Genomic DNA, 17,402 nt, shown 5'->3' on the forward strand with positions numbered 1-17,402 from the left:
CGCAGAGCAAGACGATTCGATTCTTCTGGTTCAATCGCTGCGGAAGAAACAAGCGCAACCAGTTGAGTTCGATAAATGTAGCTAGTTTAGTGCCCCTTATGTAGGCGCACTGAAAACGTAGACCGCACGCGATGGCCTGGACTCCAACTTCTGCTCCAACTCGGAGTCAAAACCGATGACATTCGTAACCCAGAAACTGTTCATGTACACACATGTCTGGATCGAAAACATGGACTGGACGCGTGCCTGGAGTCCAGCTCGTGCTCCAACTCCGAGCCTGAACTGATGAAACTATTTGACGGATTTTTTCTGACAGAATTTACAACAATTAGGCAAAGTTAATGTCAAAAAATTATGCAGAATTTTCCTTAAACACAACTTAATTTGTTTGAACTCAATTTAGTAATGCATTAAATACTTGTAATCACGAGTTCAGAACTCTTATACTAGGTCGTCAAACAGATTTCAAACTATTGTTATGTCATCCGATCCTTTCTCTTGCCCAAATGGCATAGCACGAGCACCCACTCTCCAATCCGCACACACTCGACCGTCTGTAAAGTCGATCACCAAGATCTGGATCATGTTGAATGGAATCATATACTCCAGTCGTATTGCAGCTGCGGCTAGGGTTAGCCTTTGCCCAGCAGCCCAGGTCGCCCGAGACCGATCAACACGGTGGCATTTTTCAGCATACCATCTTCTGAGCACATCTTTGATGTTTTTCTTCAGAAACAATCTGCATGATCAACTTTTGTGAAATAATAACATTACCAAAAATTTCGCTAGACATACCGGCCATATAGATTTGCTAGATAGGTATAGTGCCATCATGTCGAAGAGTCAGATGGCCGCCAAGGTACCCATCCTCAGCAGATACACATTTTCTTTGCTGACAATGTGTATGTATAGAAACTCTTATTTTCAAGAGATACTTGGTTGGAATTTACTAGAAAAACAGGCGCGCTTCACCGCGCCGCCTGGCATTGTCTTAGAACATGGCCGGTGTGATGCAATCATGGGTGCTTTGGCGTAGGATGTGGTTTTGGACTTTTAGTCCTCTGTCTTATTGGCACAAGATGATGTAAATGGGTACTAAGAATCTGTATGTGACAAATGTTTGCACGAACGCTGAAACCTCACCTTGATGTCGTTATTATTTATTGGTAGAATGCTGAAAGAATCTCCCTAGCAAAAAGAATTCAGAAGGACCCCCACATACATGGGTTTTCATTTTATAGATAGAAGAAATTTACTCCAGGAAAACCAAACATTAGTTGTGATTTGAAAACATCTATGCAAGAATGCACCGAAAGATACCAAGAATGCAGATACTTGGAAGCATATACAGCTGTGATTTTTACTTAAATAACCCTTATTTCCCTCGGATTACTTGTAGGACATGTGACATTTTGAGGATCTGAAAATGGTCAAACAATTTATCTCATAATCCAAGTGAGCATGGATATATTTTAGGACAAAGAAAAAACAATCAATGGAAGATAATCATCTAAGACAAACTAAAGATGTATACATATAATGCATCAAGCCGTATAAATAAACAACTGTGATTGGACTTGCTCTCTGGTGTAATCCTTTTTTTCAGAAGAGAGAACTTCACATTATCATGGTGCCATGCGGGCATAATTCTTGTTTTACAACGGCCAATCGCCGTCCACACACGTGCACCTCGATCGCTTCTTCTGCACCACGGACTGGGAAGAAAGCCACGGAGAATGCCACCTGCGCTGCCTCGCCTACGTCGTCTCTGATCACTCCCCGCTACTGCTGGATTGCTCGTCCATGCCTGCCGGCCATCGCCGTTTCCGCTTTGAGGAGTTCCGGTTGCCCCTGGACGGGTTCCACGACACGGCCACCACGGCCTGGAACTCTGTCCACCATACCGACCCCTTCCAGCGACTCTGGCTGTGCCTGCACGCCACGGCGCGCAGCCTCACCAGCTAGAGCTCCAAGACGGTGGGTAGCGTCAGGATGCGCATGGCGATCGCCAGGGAGCTTATCCTCCGCTTCGACAAAGCTCAGGAGGATTGTGCCCTTTCCGCGCACGAGATCTGGCTGCACAAGCAGCTTAAGGCCACCTACCTGGGGACTGGCGTCCCTAGACCGCACCATCGCTCGACAGCGTGCGCGGATTGCCTGCCTCCACGACGGCGATGCCAATACGGCTTTCTTCCACCAACAGTGTACTTACAGGAGGCAAAAGAATAGGATCTACACCATCCGCGTCGACGACCAGACGATCACCGATCAAGCTGCCATCGCCGAGGCTGCCTTCACCCACTTCGACGGCCTGCTGGGCACCAATGTCGCGCGGGACTGCACGCTGGATTTCACGCAGCCCATAGAGCCCGCGGACAACCTGGACGCTCTCGAGGCCCCCTTCGCCACCGACGAAATCTGGAACGCCGTCAAGCGCATGCCGGCCCGCAAGGCGCCTGGACCCGACGGCTTCACCGCGGAATTCCTTCGGGCGTGTTGGACCACTGTCAAGCAGGACATCGTCGATGTGTTCCAGCAGCTCTTCGAGCTGCGCGGCAGAGGGTTTCATCGCCTCAACCAGGCGCTGATGACGCTGCTTCCCAAGCGTGCGGACGCGGCCGCCCTAGGTGACTACCGGCCCATAAGCCTCATCCACCTGATCGCCAAGCTCTTCGCCAAGACGCTGTCGCTACGCCTAGCGCCGCACCTCGACGACCTGGTCAGCACCAACCAGAACGCGTTCATCGGCGGCCGGAGCCTCCACGACAACTTCCTCCTGGTGAAGCAATCTGCGCCCTTCCTGCACCAGCTCGGAGCACCTCGAGTCCTCCTGAAGCTCGATCTCGCGCGCGCTTTCGATTCCATCTCATGGCCCTTCCTCTTCGAAGCGCTACGTCAGTATGGATTCGGAGATCGCTTCCTGGAGTGGATCGCGATACTGCTCTCCTCGTCGAGCACCAGGGTTTTGGTTAATGGCGAGCCGGGTCCTCCCATATGGCACCGCCACGGACTGAGACATGGCGACCCTCTTTCGCCCCAACTCTTCGTCCTCGGCGTGGACGCCCTGGGCCGCCTCATCCAACGCGCTGCCCATCTTGGCATCCTGCAGCATTTGCACCCTACACGCACCGTCCCCGCGTTCTTGCTTTACGCCGACGACGTGGTCCTATTCTGCTGCCCCACGCTGGAGGATGTTACCGCCGTGCGCGAGATCTTGCAGTTATTTGGCCACGCCTCTGGCCTACAGGTCAACTACTCCAAGAGCTCCGCTAAGCTTATTCGCTGCGGCCAGGACAATACCACGCCGGTGGTCCAAGAACTAGGCTGCCCCATCGTTGATCTACCCATCTCCTACCTTGGCATCCCGCTGACCTTGAGGAGACCCACAGCTGCGCAGATGCAACCGCTGGTTGAGCGCGCCGCTTCCGGCCTGCCTACTTGGAAAGCCAAGCTCATGACCAAGGCAGGGAGGGTAACCATGGTTAAGGCCGTGATTGGCACAATTCCGATCCACCAACAGCTAGTCCTTGCACCGCCAAAGAAAACCCTCAAGCTCATCGACAAGAACAAGCGGGGATTTCTCTGGGTAGGAAAGAGGGAGGCCAAGGGCGGCAACTGCCATGTCAACTGGAAACGTGTGTGCCGCCCCCTCGCCCACGGCGGCCTCGGCATACCCGACATCGAACGGGGCATGGCCCTGCGCTTGCGCTGGCTATGGCTTTCCCGCACCGACAGCAGGCGTGCCTGAAGGGACCTGGACCTGCAATTCTCGACTGAAGAGCGCGCGATCTTCTTCGCCTCTACCAGCATGGTCATTGGGAACGGTCAGCAGGCGCTCTTCTGGGAAGACAGATGGATCGGTGGCCGGGCTGCTCGCGAGATCGCGCCCGCGCTGTTCGATTGCATCCCCAAACGACGCCGCAAAACCAGGACCGTGGCACAAGGCCTCGAAGGGAACAGTTGGGCCCGGGACATACACGGCATCCTCGGCGTCCACGAGATCGGCCAGTACCTACAACTCTGGATGGCCATCGCCCACACCACGTTGACGACGGAGGCAGACATGCTCGTCTGGAAGTGGACGGACTGCAGCTCTTACACACAGCCAAGTCCTGCTACCTCGCGCTGTTCCAAGGCTCGACCTTGTCCAGCTCGTCGAAACTTACCTGGAAGACCTGGGCGCCGCCGCGCGTCAAATTTTTCAGCTGGCTAGCGAGCATGGACCGTTGCTGGACTGCGGAGAGACTGGCCCGGCGGGGACTGCAGCACCACCCCAGGTGCCTGCTGTGCGACCAGCTGCCGGAGACGATGCATCACCTAATCCTAGCCTGCCCCTTCTCTAGGCAGGTATGTCACGAGGTGTTAGCTCGCCTGCGCATGACCTGCCAGCCACCAACTGATGCCGACGCATCCCTGGATGACTGGTGGCGTAAAGCGAGGCAGCAAACCCCCAAGGTCCTGCGCAAAGGCATGGACTCCATCACCCTACTCACGCCGTGGCTCATTTGGAAACACCGCAATGCCTGCGTCTTCGACAGAAGCCAGCCATCGATCTTTGGATTGGTGGACGACATCATGGAGGAGGCACTCCAGTGGGCTAAGGCAGGGGCTAAGGGTTTAAGGGTAGTGCTGCCAACAACCTGGGACGTACACTGATGTACTTTCTCCTTTTTGTTATTTCCCTCTTAGGAGGCATGTAAAACTCTCTATCTTTTCAATGCAATGAAACGTAAAAGTCTTTTGCGTTTTCTCGAAAAACAATGTCTCAAACACTATCAGGATACATGTCTAGCCATAAGTAGCTACCCGCTGATCTAGCCATCTTAGCTAGTGTATCAGCGGCTATGTTACATTCTCTCTTTTTGTAATCCTTTTTGTAATCAACCGAGTGATCAACGAACTTGTTCAGCAGTGTCCTGGCTTCTTCAATATAAGCCCAGTGCTTCGATCTGTCAGTATGCAGAAAGTCTTCACCGCTTCTAAACAGTTAAGTTCCAGGAAGATTTTGTCGTGAGCACGATTGCTTACCAGTTTGATACCCATGAGCGCTGCTTTTATTTTCGCCCCCGGTGCCTCTTGATAGTTCTTCAGAGGAGAACAAGCTAGGAGTATCACTGCACCTTCATGGTCTGTGACGATCGCCCCACCGCCGCTTGGCTTGTCAGCGCCGATGAAGGAGGCATCAGTATTTAGCTTGATCCATCCAGGTGGTGGTGCCCAGGCACACAGCCTCAGTCAGTTATCGCTGGAGGGTTCAAATATCTGGATTTGTTGTATGCCAAAAGGAATGCCACCGAATTAGCAATGGTTTACATGCCGTCCTGGTGCACAATGTCGTTTTTTAGGTGCCAGGCTCTCGAACAAAGCATGAGGATGTTGGCTTTGGCTTCTGCATCTGCATTGCTCAAACACAGCAGAAGGCAATCTTGCCTGTATACCTGAAAGCAACTTCGTTCTGCAGCTTCCAGTGATCGCTCATGGCTTGTGGAAGGTTTTCCGCCTTCATGCATCTCACTGTCGCATGGTGACCATCTTCCTGCCCAGTCTAATTTCGAGTTTCCTTTTGACCTTGTTGTTTCTAGATGCAACTGAGACGACATGGAAAGCAACGACGACGGGGGAGGAGAAAAGCGGCGACGATGGGAGCCAGGAGAGCGACATCGATGGGGGGAGCGGTTGCGAGGAGAGCAGGGGTCATACTCAAATTCCACAAATTCTTCCTTTATGAAAAAAAGGGAACCGGTGAAAGCATGAACCAATCAATCAAATATTACAGAGTATACGATAAACTAGTACACATATATTGAGTGTACAAGTGAAAATCACAGAGTTTACAAGTAGGAATCCAGATCCTCTATTCTCAAACTAAGAACCCTAGCTAGCTAGAATCACGACAGTCTAAGAAAAGCAGCCTCCAACCCACGGGGTCACCGACAGTCCTGGTGGAACCAAGGCTTCTCGAGCGCCTCCGCTGCGGTGAGCCGCTTCGCCGGGTTACTCTCCAGGAGCCCACTGAGCACCTCGAAGCCGGCGGACGACAGCCTCCATGAGGGGAACCGGCGCCGAAGAGGATCCCCGAGTATCTTCGTCTTCAACCCTGCCGCTATTCTTGGCAGCTTCGACTTGTTTTTCTGGGCAGCTTCGACTTCCACTCTGCCGCTATCCCCGAGTACCCAGCCCAATCCTTGATCTTCTTACTCTTAGGGTCGACGACGCGGAACACTTTGCTCACGATCTTTTCTTCTGAGTCGTCGGGGCCGAAGGTGGGCATGCCGGTGCCCGAGGGGAGGTCGGCCATTATGCATCCGAGCCCCCACGTGTCCACGCGCTCGTCGTACTCGCACGAGTGCAGGAGGAGCTCCGGCGCGCTGTACGCTGTCGCAATTGTCACCTCCGGCTGCTTCGGGACGCGCTCTTTCCTTCGGGAGATCCCGAAGCCTCCGATCTAGTAGACAATGGCATCCTCCTTGAGCTCGCCGTCTTGGATCATCGCCCCCTTCTTGTTCTTGGGCCTCCTCTCCGTCCTGTCCTCCGTGCCGTCATCGAGGATGACGTTCTCGGGCCTGATATCCAGGTGCATGATGCCGGTGCCGTGCACGGAGTTGACCCCCTCCAGGAGCTCCTTCATGATCCGGCACACCTCGTCCTCGGAGAACCAACAACGACGATGGGCACGGCGCTGCATGTAGCCGCGTAGGTTGAGGCGGCCGGCGTACTCCATGATGAGGAAGGAGTCGTCTGAATTGACCTTGGGGACGACTTTATCCAGGAGCTTCACGACTGACGGGATGCCGTCGCACGTCCTCAGACACCTGCATTCCCGCCAGACCTCTTGAAGGCCGGAAAAGATTAAGTTGTCGCCGGCGTCGATCCCGGTCCCGCTGAGCCGCTTCACGGCGACGATCCGGTTCTCCTTGGTGTCCCACGCCTTGAACACCTCGCCGTTCATGCCCGTGCCCAGCCTCGCCAGCGGCTCGTAGCGCGCCATGTAGTCAGGCCAGACAGCCTGATTCCGGTGGCCGCCGCCGCTCCTACTCGTGGAAGCCGCCATCGCCGAGCAAGACGATTCGATTCGCGCTGGTTCAATCGCTGCGGAAGAAACAAGCGCAACCCGTTGAGTTCGATAAATGTAGCTAGTTTAGTGCCCCTTATGTAGGCGCACGGAAAACGTAGACCGCACGCGATGGCCTGGACTCCAACTTCTGCTCCAACTCGGAGTCAAAACCGATGACATTCGTAACCCAGAAACTGTTCATGTACACACACGTCTGGATCGAAAACATGGACTGCACGCGTGCCTGGAGTCCAGCTCGTGCTCCAACTCCGAGCCTGAACTGATGAAACTATTTGACGGATTTTTTTTCTCAGGATTTACAACAATTAGGCAAAGTTAATGTCAAAAAATTATGCTGAATTTTCCTTAAACACAACTTCATTTGTTTGAACTCAATCTAGTAATGCATTAAATACTTGTAATCACGAGTTCAGAACTCTTATACTAGGTCGTCAAACAGATTTCAAACTATTGTTATGTCATCCTTTCTTTTGCCCAAATGGCATAGCACGAGCACCCACTCTCCAATCCACACACGCTCGACCGTGTGTAAAGTCGATCACCAAGATCTGGATCATGTTGAATGGAATCATATACTCCAGTCGTATTGCAGCTCCGGCTAGGGTTAGCCTTTGCCCAGCAGCCCAGGTCGCCCGAGACCGATCAACACGGTGGCATTTTTCAGCATACCATCTTCTGAGCACATCTTTGATGTTTTTCTTCAGAAACAATCTGCATGATCAACTTTTGTGAAATAATAACATTACCAAAAATTTCGCTAGACATACCGGCTATATAGATTTGCTAGATAGGTATAGTATGGTGCCATCACGTCGAAGAGTCAGATGGACGCCAAGGTACCCATCCTCAGCAGATACACATTTTCTTTGCTGACAATGTGTATGTATAGAAACTCTTATTTTCAAGAGATACTTGGTTGGAATTTACTAGAAAAACAGGCGCGCTTCACCGCGCCGCCTGGCGTTGTCTCAGAACATGGCCGGTGTGATGCAATCACGGGTGCTTTGACATAGGATGTGGTTTTGGACTTTTAGTCCTCCGTCTTATTGGAACAAGATGATGTAAATGGGTACTAAGAATCTAGTGTGTGACAAATGTTTGCATGAACGTTGAAACCTCACCTTGATGTCGTTATTATTTATTGGTAGAATGCTGAAAGAATCTCCCTATCAAAAAGAATTCAGAAGGACCCCCACATACATGGGTTTTCATTTTATAGATAGAAGAAATTTACTCCAGGAAAACCAAACATTAGTTGTGATTTGAAAACATCTATGCAAGAATGCACCGAAAGATACCAAGAATGCAGATACTTGGAAGCATATACAGCTGTGATTTTTTACTTAAATAACCCTTATTTCCCTCGGATTACTTGTAGGACATGTGACATTTTGAGGATCTGAAAATGGTCAAACAATTTATCTCATAATACAAGTGAGCATGGATATATTTTAGGACAAAGAAAAAACAATCAATGGAAGATAATCAGCTAAGACAAACTAAAGATGTATACATATAATGCATCAAACCGTATAAATAAACAACTGTGATTGGACTTGCTCTCTGGTGTAATCCTTTTTTTCAGAAGAGAGAACTTCACGTTATCATGGTGCCATGCAGGCATAATTCTTGTTTTACAATGTCTCAAACACTATCAGGATACATGTATAGCCATAAGTAGCTACCCGCTGATCTAGCCATCTTAGCTAGTTTATCAGCGGCTATGTTGTTAGCCTAAATATAATCTTGTCATGGTGTGACCTGCATACGTAGGTTGAGTGCATGCTATAGTGTGAATAGCACACATAGGTTGTGCGGTTGCTGTGTGTGAGAACAGGGCACATGAGTTGTGTGCAGTTGTCTTCAAGTTGGCTTTGACTAGCAGTCTCCAAGTTGGATTTGACTAGTAGAAGCCAACTAGACATTAGTTGTCTAGGTCGGTTACTTAGCACCAACTTAAAGCCTCTATATAAGGAGAGGCACCCCATATGGAGAGTAAGTTGTAAGCCAAGATGTAGCATATGTTGCTATATAATAGTGAAAGAGCATTTGTTGCTCAAGCAAGTTTCTCCCCTGTTCTCCTTGCTCATGTGTGTGCCCACTAAGAATGAGCTGAGAGATTGAGAGAAGGCTGCACCCAACATTTAGTATGGGTAGGAGCTAACAATTGGTATCAGAGCCTCATGGTTCGGGGCCATGGCAAGCGGTGAGTCTGCGGCGAACCCGGCGGATGTGGAGGCGGCGCGTTGTGACGTCGTGCGCACGGCGGCATGGAGGCGCTGCACAGCGGTATGGAGGCTGCGGCGGCCGTGGCGCAGCGGCCTCATACCAGCACTAGAGCACCGGGTTGGGAGACGTCAGGCGATCGTCGAAAAGCCGCGACACCACCACCTCCCTAGCAGCGGCGTGCGTCCGCAACCCCTCCTCCGGCAAACGAGCGACGGCGATCGCCAAGTCGGGGACGGAGCAGGGTGCGACACGGCAGGGGTCGAGGTCGTGGTACAGCGGGAGGTGATCCGCGAGATGACTAACGGCGGAGGCGGCGGTACGAGCCTCGTCTTCCCGATGCTCAAGCGCGGAGACTACACCAACTGGGCCATGGTGATGGAGGTGAACCTGCAGGCGGCATCGCTCTGGGACGCGATCGAGGACGCCGCAGTCTCAGCAAGAGGACAAGCAGGCCTTGGCGGCACTGCTCCGCATCTAGGTTGTACGTGGCCATGGCGGGTGTTCCGGGTGGAGGCTTGAGAGGCAACGACGATGGTGGTGACCAAGGTTTGGTTGCGGCAAGGTCATGTTAGTCGGCTCCGTTCCGGCGTGTCCGAATGTCTTCGTGGTGGTGTCCTCTTGCTGCGAAGTCGAAGCTGCCCTCGGGCGGTGTACGATGACCTTCGAGGGGCAGTCCGGTGAAGGCCTTTTTCGGCACTTATCTTGCGCATCCCCTCTCCGAGGCTCGTCTTCAGAATCGGAGCTGCCGGTCTCTCCTCGAAGAGCCATCTGTTTGGCATAGGCCGACTTGAGCTTCTTAGCTTTTGTGGGTAGCCAGGGTGGCTAGGTGTGCCCGTGGCGGGTGTGCCCAGCTTGTATGTATCCGGTCCACGTCGTGCGTCTGAGCGCGTTGGTGATCTGTTGAAGGCCTGCGGCGTTGTGCGCGTTGGAGCGCGTTGTGCGTGTGGCCGGTATTTGCGGATCAAGCAGCCAAGTGTGCGTCTCAAGATGAAGTGGCAGGAAGAAGTTGCGGCGTTGGTCGCCTTGAACAAGGAGATCCTGGAGACGAGTAAGAAGATGACAAGATTAGGGGGGTGATTGTTAGCCTAAATATAATCTTGTCATGGTGTGACCTGCATACGTAGGTTGAGTGCATGCTATAGTGTGAATAGCACACATAGGTTGTGCGGTTGCTGTGTGTGAGAACAGGGCACATGAGTTGTGTGCAGTTGTCTTCAAGTTGGCTTTGACTAGCAGTCTCCAAGTTGGATTTGACTAGTAGAAGCCAACTAGACATTAGTTGTCTAGGTCGGTTACTTAGCACCAACTTAAAGCCTCTATATAAGGAGAGGCACCCCATATGGAGAGTAAGTTGTAAGCCAAGATGTAGCATATGTTGCTATATAATAGTGAAAGAGCATTTGTTGCTCAAGCAAGTTTCTCCCCTGTTCTCCTTGCTCATGTGTGTGCCCACTAAGAATGAGCTGAGAGATTGAGAGAAGGCTGCACCCAACATTTAGTATGGGTAGGAGCTAACATATGTTACATTCTCTCTTTTTGTAATCCTTTTTGTAATCAACCGAGTGATCAACGAACTTGTTCAGCAGTGTCCTGGCTTCTTCAATATAAGCCCAGTGCTTCGATCTGTCAGTATGCAGAAAGTCTTCACCGCTTCTAAACAGTTAAGTTCCAGGAAGATTTTGTCGTGAGCACGATTGCTTACCAGTTTGATACCCATGAGCGCTGCTTTTATTTTCGCCCCCGGTGCCTCTTGATAGTTCTTCAGAGGAGAACAAGCTAGGAGTATCACTGCACCTTCATGGTCTGTGACGATCGCCCCACCGCCGCTTAGCTTGTCAGCGCCGATGAAGGAGGCATCAGTATTTAGCTTGATCCATCCAGGTGGTGGTGCCCAGGCACACAGCCTCAGTCAGTTATCGCTGGAGGGTTCAAATATCTGGATTTGTTGTATGCCAAAAGGAATGCCACCGAATTAGCAATGGTTTACATGCCGTCCTGGTGCACAATGTCGTTTTTTAGGTGCCAGGCTCTCGAAGAAAGCATGAGGATGTTGGCTTTGGCTTCTGCATCTGCATTGCTCAAACACAGCAGAAGGCAATCTTTAGCTGTATACCTGAAAGCAACTTCGTTCTGCAGCTTCCAGTGATCGCTCATGGCTTGTGGAAGGTTTTCCGCATTCATGCATCCCACTGTCGCATGGTGACCATCTTCCTGCTCAGTCTAATTTCGAGTTTCCTTTTGACTTTGTTGTTTCTAGTTGCAACTGAGACGACATGAAAAGCAACGACGACAGGGGAGGAGAAAAGCGGCGACGATGGGAGCCAGGAGAGCGACAGCGATGGGGGGAGCGGTTGCGAGGAGAGCAGGGGTCATACTCAAATTCCACAAATTCTTCCGCTTTATGAAAAAAAGGGAACCGGTGAATGCATGAACCAATCAATCAAATATTACAGAGTATACGATAAACTAGTACACATATATTGAGTGTATCTTCAAGTGAAAATCACAGAGTTTACAAGTAGGAATCCAGATCCTCTATTCTCAAACTAAGAACCCTAGCTGGAAGAACGACAATCTAACAAAAGCAGCCTCCAACCCACGCCGTCACCGTTAGTCCTGGTGGAACCAAGGCTTCTCCAGCGCCTCCGCTGCGGTGAGCCGCTTCGCCGGGTTACTCTCTAGGAGCCCGCTGAGCACCTCGAAGCCGGCGGACGACAGCCTCCATAAGGGGAACCGGCGCCGAAGAGGATCCCCGAGTATCTTCGTCTTCAACCCTGCCGCTATCCTTGGCAGCTTCGACTTGTTTTTTCCGGGCAGCTTCGACTTCCACTCTGCCGCTATCCCCGAGTAACCAGCCCAGTCATTGATCTTCTTACTCTTAGGGTCGACGACGCGGAACACTTTGCTCATGATCTTCTCTTCCGAGTCGTCGGGGCCGAAGGTGGGCATGCCGATGCCCGAGAGGAGGTCGGCCATTATGCATCCGAGCCCCCACGTGTCCACGCGCTCGTCGTACTCGCACGAGTGCAGGAGGAGCTCCGGCGCGCTGTACGATGTCGCAATTGTCACCTCCGGCTGCTTCGGGCCGCACTCTTTCTTCCGGGAGATCCCGAAGCTTCCGATCTTGTAGACGATGCCGTCCTCCTTGAGCTCGCCGTCTTGGATCATCGCCCCCTTCTTGTTCTTGGGCCTCCTCTCTGTCCTGTCCTCCGTGCCGTCGTCGAGGATGACGTTCTCGGGCCTGATGTCGAGGTGCATGATGCCGGTGGCGTGCACGGAGTTGACCCCCTGCAGGAGCGCCTTCATGATCCGGCACACCTCGGCCTCGGAGAACCGACGACGACGATGGGCACGGCGCTGCATGTAGCCGCGTAGGTTGAGGCGGCCGGCGTACTCCATGATGAGGAAGGAGTCGTCGGAATTGACCTTGGGGACGACTTTGTCCAGGAGCTTCACGACAGAGGGGATGCCGTCGCACGTCCTCAGACACCTTCACTCCCGCCAGACCTCTTGAAGGCCGGAGAAGATTAAGTTGTCGCCGGCCTCGATCCCGGTCCCGCTGAGCCGCTTCACGGCGACGATCCGGTTCTCCTTGGTGTCCCTCGCCTTGAACACCTCGCCGTTCATGCCCGCGCCCAGCCTCTCCAGCGGCTCGTAGCGCGCCATGTACTTAGGCCAGACAGCCTGATTCCGGTGGCCACCGCCGCTCCCACTCGTGGAAGCAGCCACCGCAGTCGCAACACGATTCGATTCGATTCGCGGTTCAATGGCCGCGGATGAAACTATCGCAACAACTTTTTTTTTTTGCGAAACACAGTACAATCAAAGACGCTCATACATACGCGCACACACTCACCCCTATGAACGCACACACGCACACCCTACCCCTATGAGCACCTCCAAGAGACTGCGTTGAAGAATTGATCCGGCAGGTCTTGAGATTGACGAAGTCACCACAGGCGCCTCGCTGTCGACGGGAACGTCGCCTCCCACTGAAGAATCTTCCGCCTTTATGAGACACCAAAGTGTCAAATCTGAGATTTGAACTCTGGTGGGCTGGGGGTGCCACTGCCCTCCTAACCATCCAACCACAGGTTGGTTCTCAACTATCGCAACAACTTGAGCTTCGATAAACGCAGCTAGTTTAGTGCCCCTTATGTAGGCGCACGGAAAACGCAGACCCGTCCCACGCCTAGCTACGTACCTGGCCTGGAGCCCTGGACTCCAACTTCTGCTCCGACTCGGAGTCAAAACCGATTCGTAACCCACAAACTATTCATGTACACACACGTCCGGATCGAAAGCGTGGACTGCACGTGTGCCTGGAGTCCAGCTCGTACTCCATCTCCGAGCTTGACCCCCCCAGAAACTATTTCATGGATTTTTTCCTGACAGGATTCACAACAATTATGCAAAGTTAATGTAAAAAAAAATATGCAGAGTTTTTCTTAAACGCAACTTTATCAATCTAGCAATGCATTGTAATCACGAGTTCAGAACTCTTATTACTATGTCATTCTTATTCTGCATCAATCTCACATAATCACACATATGATAACATTATGAAGAAAAATCCTAGAGCTTGCCCTTGGCATGGTTCGTCGTTGTCCTAACTGGCGCGCTCTGCAAATAGAAATTCATTTGATTTTAACGACACATGCATCTCGAGTTTGGAGAGACAAACGCCAAGACTTTTTTTTTTTGGATTGGAATATTCTGAAAAACCAAACTTACAGTGTGCCCAGTAGTTCTTCTCACCAGAGAAACATATCTCCACCTGCCCTCTCCGCCAGGTATGTGCAAGTTTGAAGAATTGACCATGGCCCATTCTTCACCTCCCATTCTGACAGTTTCGTGTGGATTGGCCTTGCCCAGATGGAATCTCCCTCACTACAGGAATCTGCCAAGATGCCGACGGCCTCCAGCCCTCGGCGTAGCACCGCCTCGCCCTCGGCATACGCTACGCCGACGGGGCCCCTCGGGGTAGCTCCTCGGGGAAGGTTGGCCTCGGCACAGCACACACGTGGCCCTCGGCGTAGCGCCGCCCGTCGGCGTAGACGGAGTGGGCCGACGGCTGGCCCCACCCGTCCGCGTACAGGCCGTCGGCACAGGCGGCTAGCCGGCACCGTCAAGGTAACGGCCGTTACGGCTACACCGAGGGCCGCACCGTCGGCGTACGTGGACGCGTGGCGCGACCTGCGAAGCCCTGGCGCACACTACGCCGAGGGGGTCACCGTCGGCATAAGCGGCCACGTGGCGCAGCCTGGGAAGCCCGCGCGCAAGCTACGCCGAGGGGCTGGCCCTCGGCATACGGTAACACGTGGCGCAGCCTGGGTAGCCCGCGCTAGCTACGCCGAGGGGCTGGCCGTCGACGTAGGGCCGACCATTTGGTCCATGTCGAGCCTACCCCGAGGGGAAACCCGTCGGCGTATCGGAGACCATCTGGCAAATTTTTTTTTCGTTTTTTGTTGTTTCCTTCTTTTTCCAGATTTGACAGAATATAAAATAACATATAATTCACATAAAATTCACAGAAACATCGCATGAAGTGCAAATACATGTAACATGAAGTGCATACATAGTGTCATAGTGTCATAGAGTGCATACATAGTGCCATAGTGCATACATAGTGCCATAGTGCATACATGGTGCCATAGTGTGCATACAACTAGAGGAGCTCGTCGCCGCTAAACACCGGCCCGGTCGGACGCCTTCCAGTAGAAGCTGCGGAAGAACCACCGAGAGAAGTACCGGGAGAACTACCGGGAGTAGCACCGGGAGAAGGACCACCATGATGAACCGGTGTCATCTCCCTCCCACCACCCTGGTTTCCGGAACATCCCGTTCCCTACACACATGTTCCCGAGATGTTAGCAATTTGCGAGGCAAAGGAAAGTCGTAGTATTCGGTTTGGCGAAGAACTTACCGCTGTTCTCCCATAGTACTCCGCAGCGAAAGTTTCCTTCGATGGATAGTTTGGCGCCGGCCCCGGAAAGGGAGGCATCGGCCCTAAATCCACTGTCTGTCCAGTTTGATTGGCCATCATCGACGCCTGCAAGATAGTTTGCATGTCAGTCTTTACAGAAATGAAGCATCAAACTAGGGAAAAGTGGGACTTATCATCATTTGCGAAAACAAAGGTTGGAACTTACATGTATATATGCCATGTACTCCGTGAACTGCTGCTGCTGCCGGTTGAAGGCCACCTGATATTCTTGATGAGCGGCCGCGTAGGCCGCCTCGAAGTCAGGCTACAATTTCACAAATTCATGTCTCGTTAGCACTTAGCAATGTATGAACGAAAGTCGGAAAGAGGATGGAAATGAGGGAAACTTACGTCGTATGCGGGTTGTTGCCGAGCCCGGCGACGAGGCGGGAGAGGGGGGCTGTCCTTGGTGAGGCCCGCCTTGAGACGCGTGAAGGTTGTGGTGAGGGTATGCTTGACGGCCTTGTTCAGCATGGCGAGACGGCCATGCGGCAACCCTCCGGACGACAGGACCAACGACTCCTCGTCGACCTCCGCGCTCATGGGGTCATCCACCTCCGGGTGACGATGCCTCACCATCGCGCAGTAGTTCTCGACGTCCTCGACGTAGGTGCCGAAGTACTCAGGGAGCGAGGGCTGAGGCTGCGAGAGATCGGGCTTCTTAAGCCGCATCTTGTTGTATATCTCGAGGTCAGACATCTCCTCCTCGGGTCCTAACGCGGCCCTCTGCATCGCGAAAGGAAATGTTGTGAGTACCAACTTTGAACCTGACAGAAAATAATATGTATACATACCATCTTCCCCTTGTAGCGCTCTGATACGTCTCCGACGTATCGATAATTTCTTATGTTCCATGCCACATTATTGATGATATCTACATGTTTTATGCATACTTTATGTCATATTTATGCATTTTCTGGAACTAACCTATTAACAAGTTGCCGAAGAGCCAGTTGCTGTTTTCTGCTGTTTTTGGTTTCAGAAATCTTAGTAAGGAAATATTCTCGAAATTGGACGAAATCAACGCCCAGGGGCCTATTTTCACACGAAGCTTCCAGAAGACCGAAGAGTCAACGAAGTGGGGCCACGAGGTGGCCAGGAGGTAGGGCGGCGCGGCCCAAGCCCTGGCCGCGCCGGCCTGTCTCCTGGGCCCCTCGCGACGCCCCTTGACCTGCCCTTCCGCCTACAAATAGCCTTCGTCGCGAAACCCCCAGTACCGAGAGCCACGATACGGAAAACCTTCCAGAGAAGCCGCCGCCGCCAATCCCATCTCGGGGGATTCAGGAGATCGCCTCCGGCACCCTGCCGGAGAGGGGATTCATCTCCCGGAGGACTCTACACCGCCATGGTCGCCTCCGGAGTGATGAGTGAGTAGTTCACCCCTGGACTATGGGTCCATAGCAGTAGCTAGCTGGTTGTCTTCTCCTCATTGTGCTTAATTGTCGGATCTTGTGAGCTGCCGAACATGATCAAGATCATCTATCTGTAATGCTATATGTTGTGATTGTTGGGATCCGATGGATAGAGAATACTATGTTATGTTGATTATCAATTTATATCTATGTGTTGTTTATGATCTTGCATGCTCTCCGTTATTAGTAGAGGCTCTGGCCAAGTTTTTGCTAGTAACTCCAAGAGGGAGTATTTATGCTCGATAGTGGGTTCATGTCTCCGTGAATCTGGGGGAGTGACAGAAACCTCTAAGGTTATGGATGTGCTGTTGCCACTAGGGATAAAACATTGATGCTATGTCCGAGGATATAGTTATTGATTACATTACGCGTAATACTTAATGCAATTGTCTGCTGTTAGCAACTTAATACTGGAGGGGGTTCGGATGATAACCTGAAGGTGGACTTTTTAGGCATAGATGCATGCTGGATAGCGGTCTATGTACTTTGTCGTAATGCCCAATTAAATCTCACTATACTCATCATAATATGTATGTGCATGGTCATGCCCTCTTTATTTGTCAATTGCCCAACTGTAATTTGTTCACCCAACATGCTATTTATCTTATGGGAGAGACACCACTAGTGAACTGTGGACCCCGGTCCAATTCTCTATACTGAAATACAATCTACTGCAATTGTTCTACTGTTTTCTGCAAAC

General features: G+C 51.9%; 2 pseudogenes; both read right to left on the minus strand.

Moving 5' to 3' along the window:
- Window positions 1-5,927: 5,927 nt before the first annotated feature.
- On the minus strand, window positions 5,928-7,051 carry LOC127330964 (putative cyclin-dependent kinase F-2; annotated as a pseudogene).
- A 4,863-nt stretch (window positions 7,052-11,914) lies between these two features.
- On the minus strand, window positions 11,915-14,132 carry LOC127330974 (putative cyclin-dependent kinase F-2; annotated as a pseudogene).
- Between the last annotated feature and the right edge of the window lie 3,270 nt (window positions 14,133-17,402).

The sequence above is a fragment of the Lolium perenne genome, chromosome 1 (assembly GCF_019359855.2).
Source record: "Lolium perenne isolate Kyuss_39 chromosome 1, Kyuss_2.0, whole genome shotgun sequence".
NCBI lineage: Eukaryota > Viridiplantae > Streptophyta > Magnoliopsida > Poales > Poaceae > Lolium > Lolium perenne.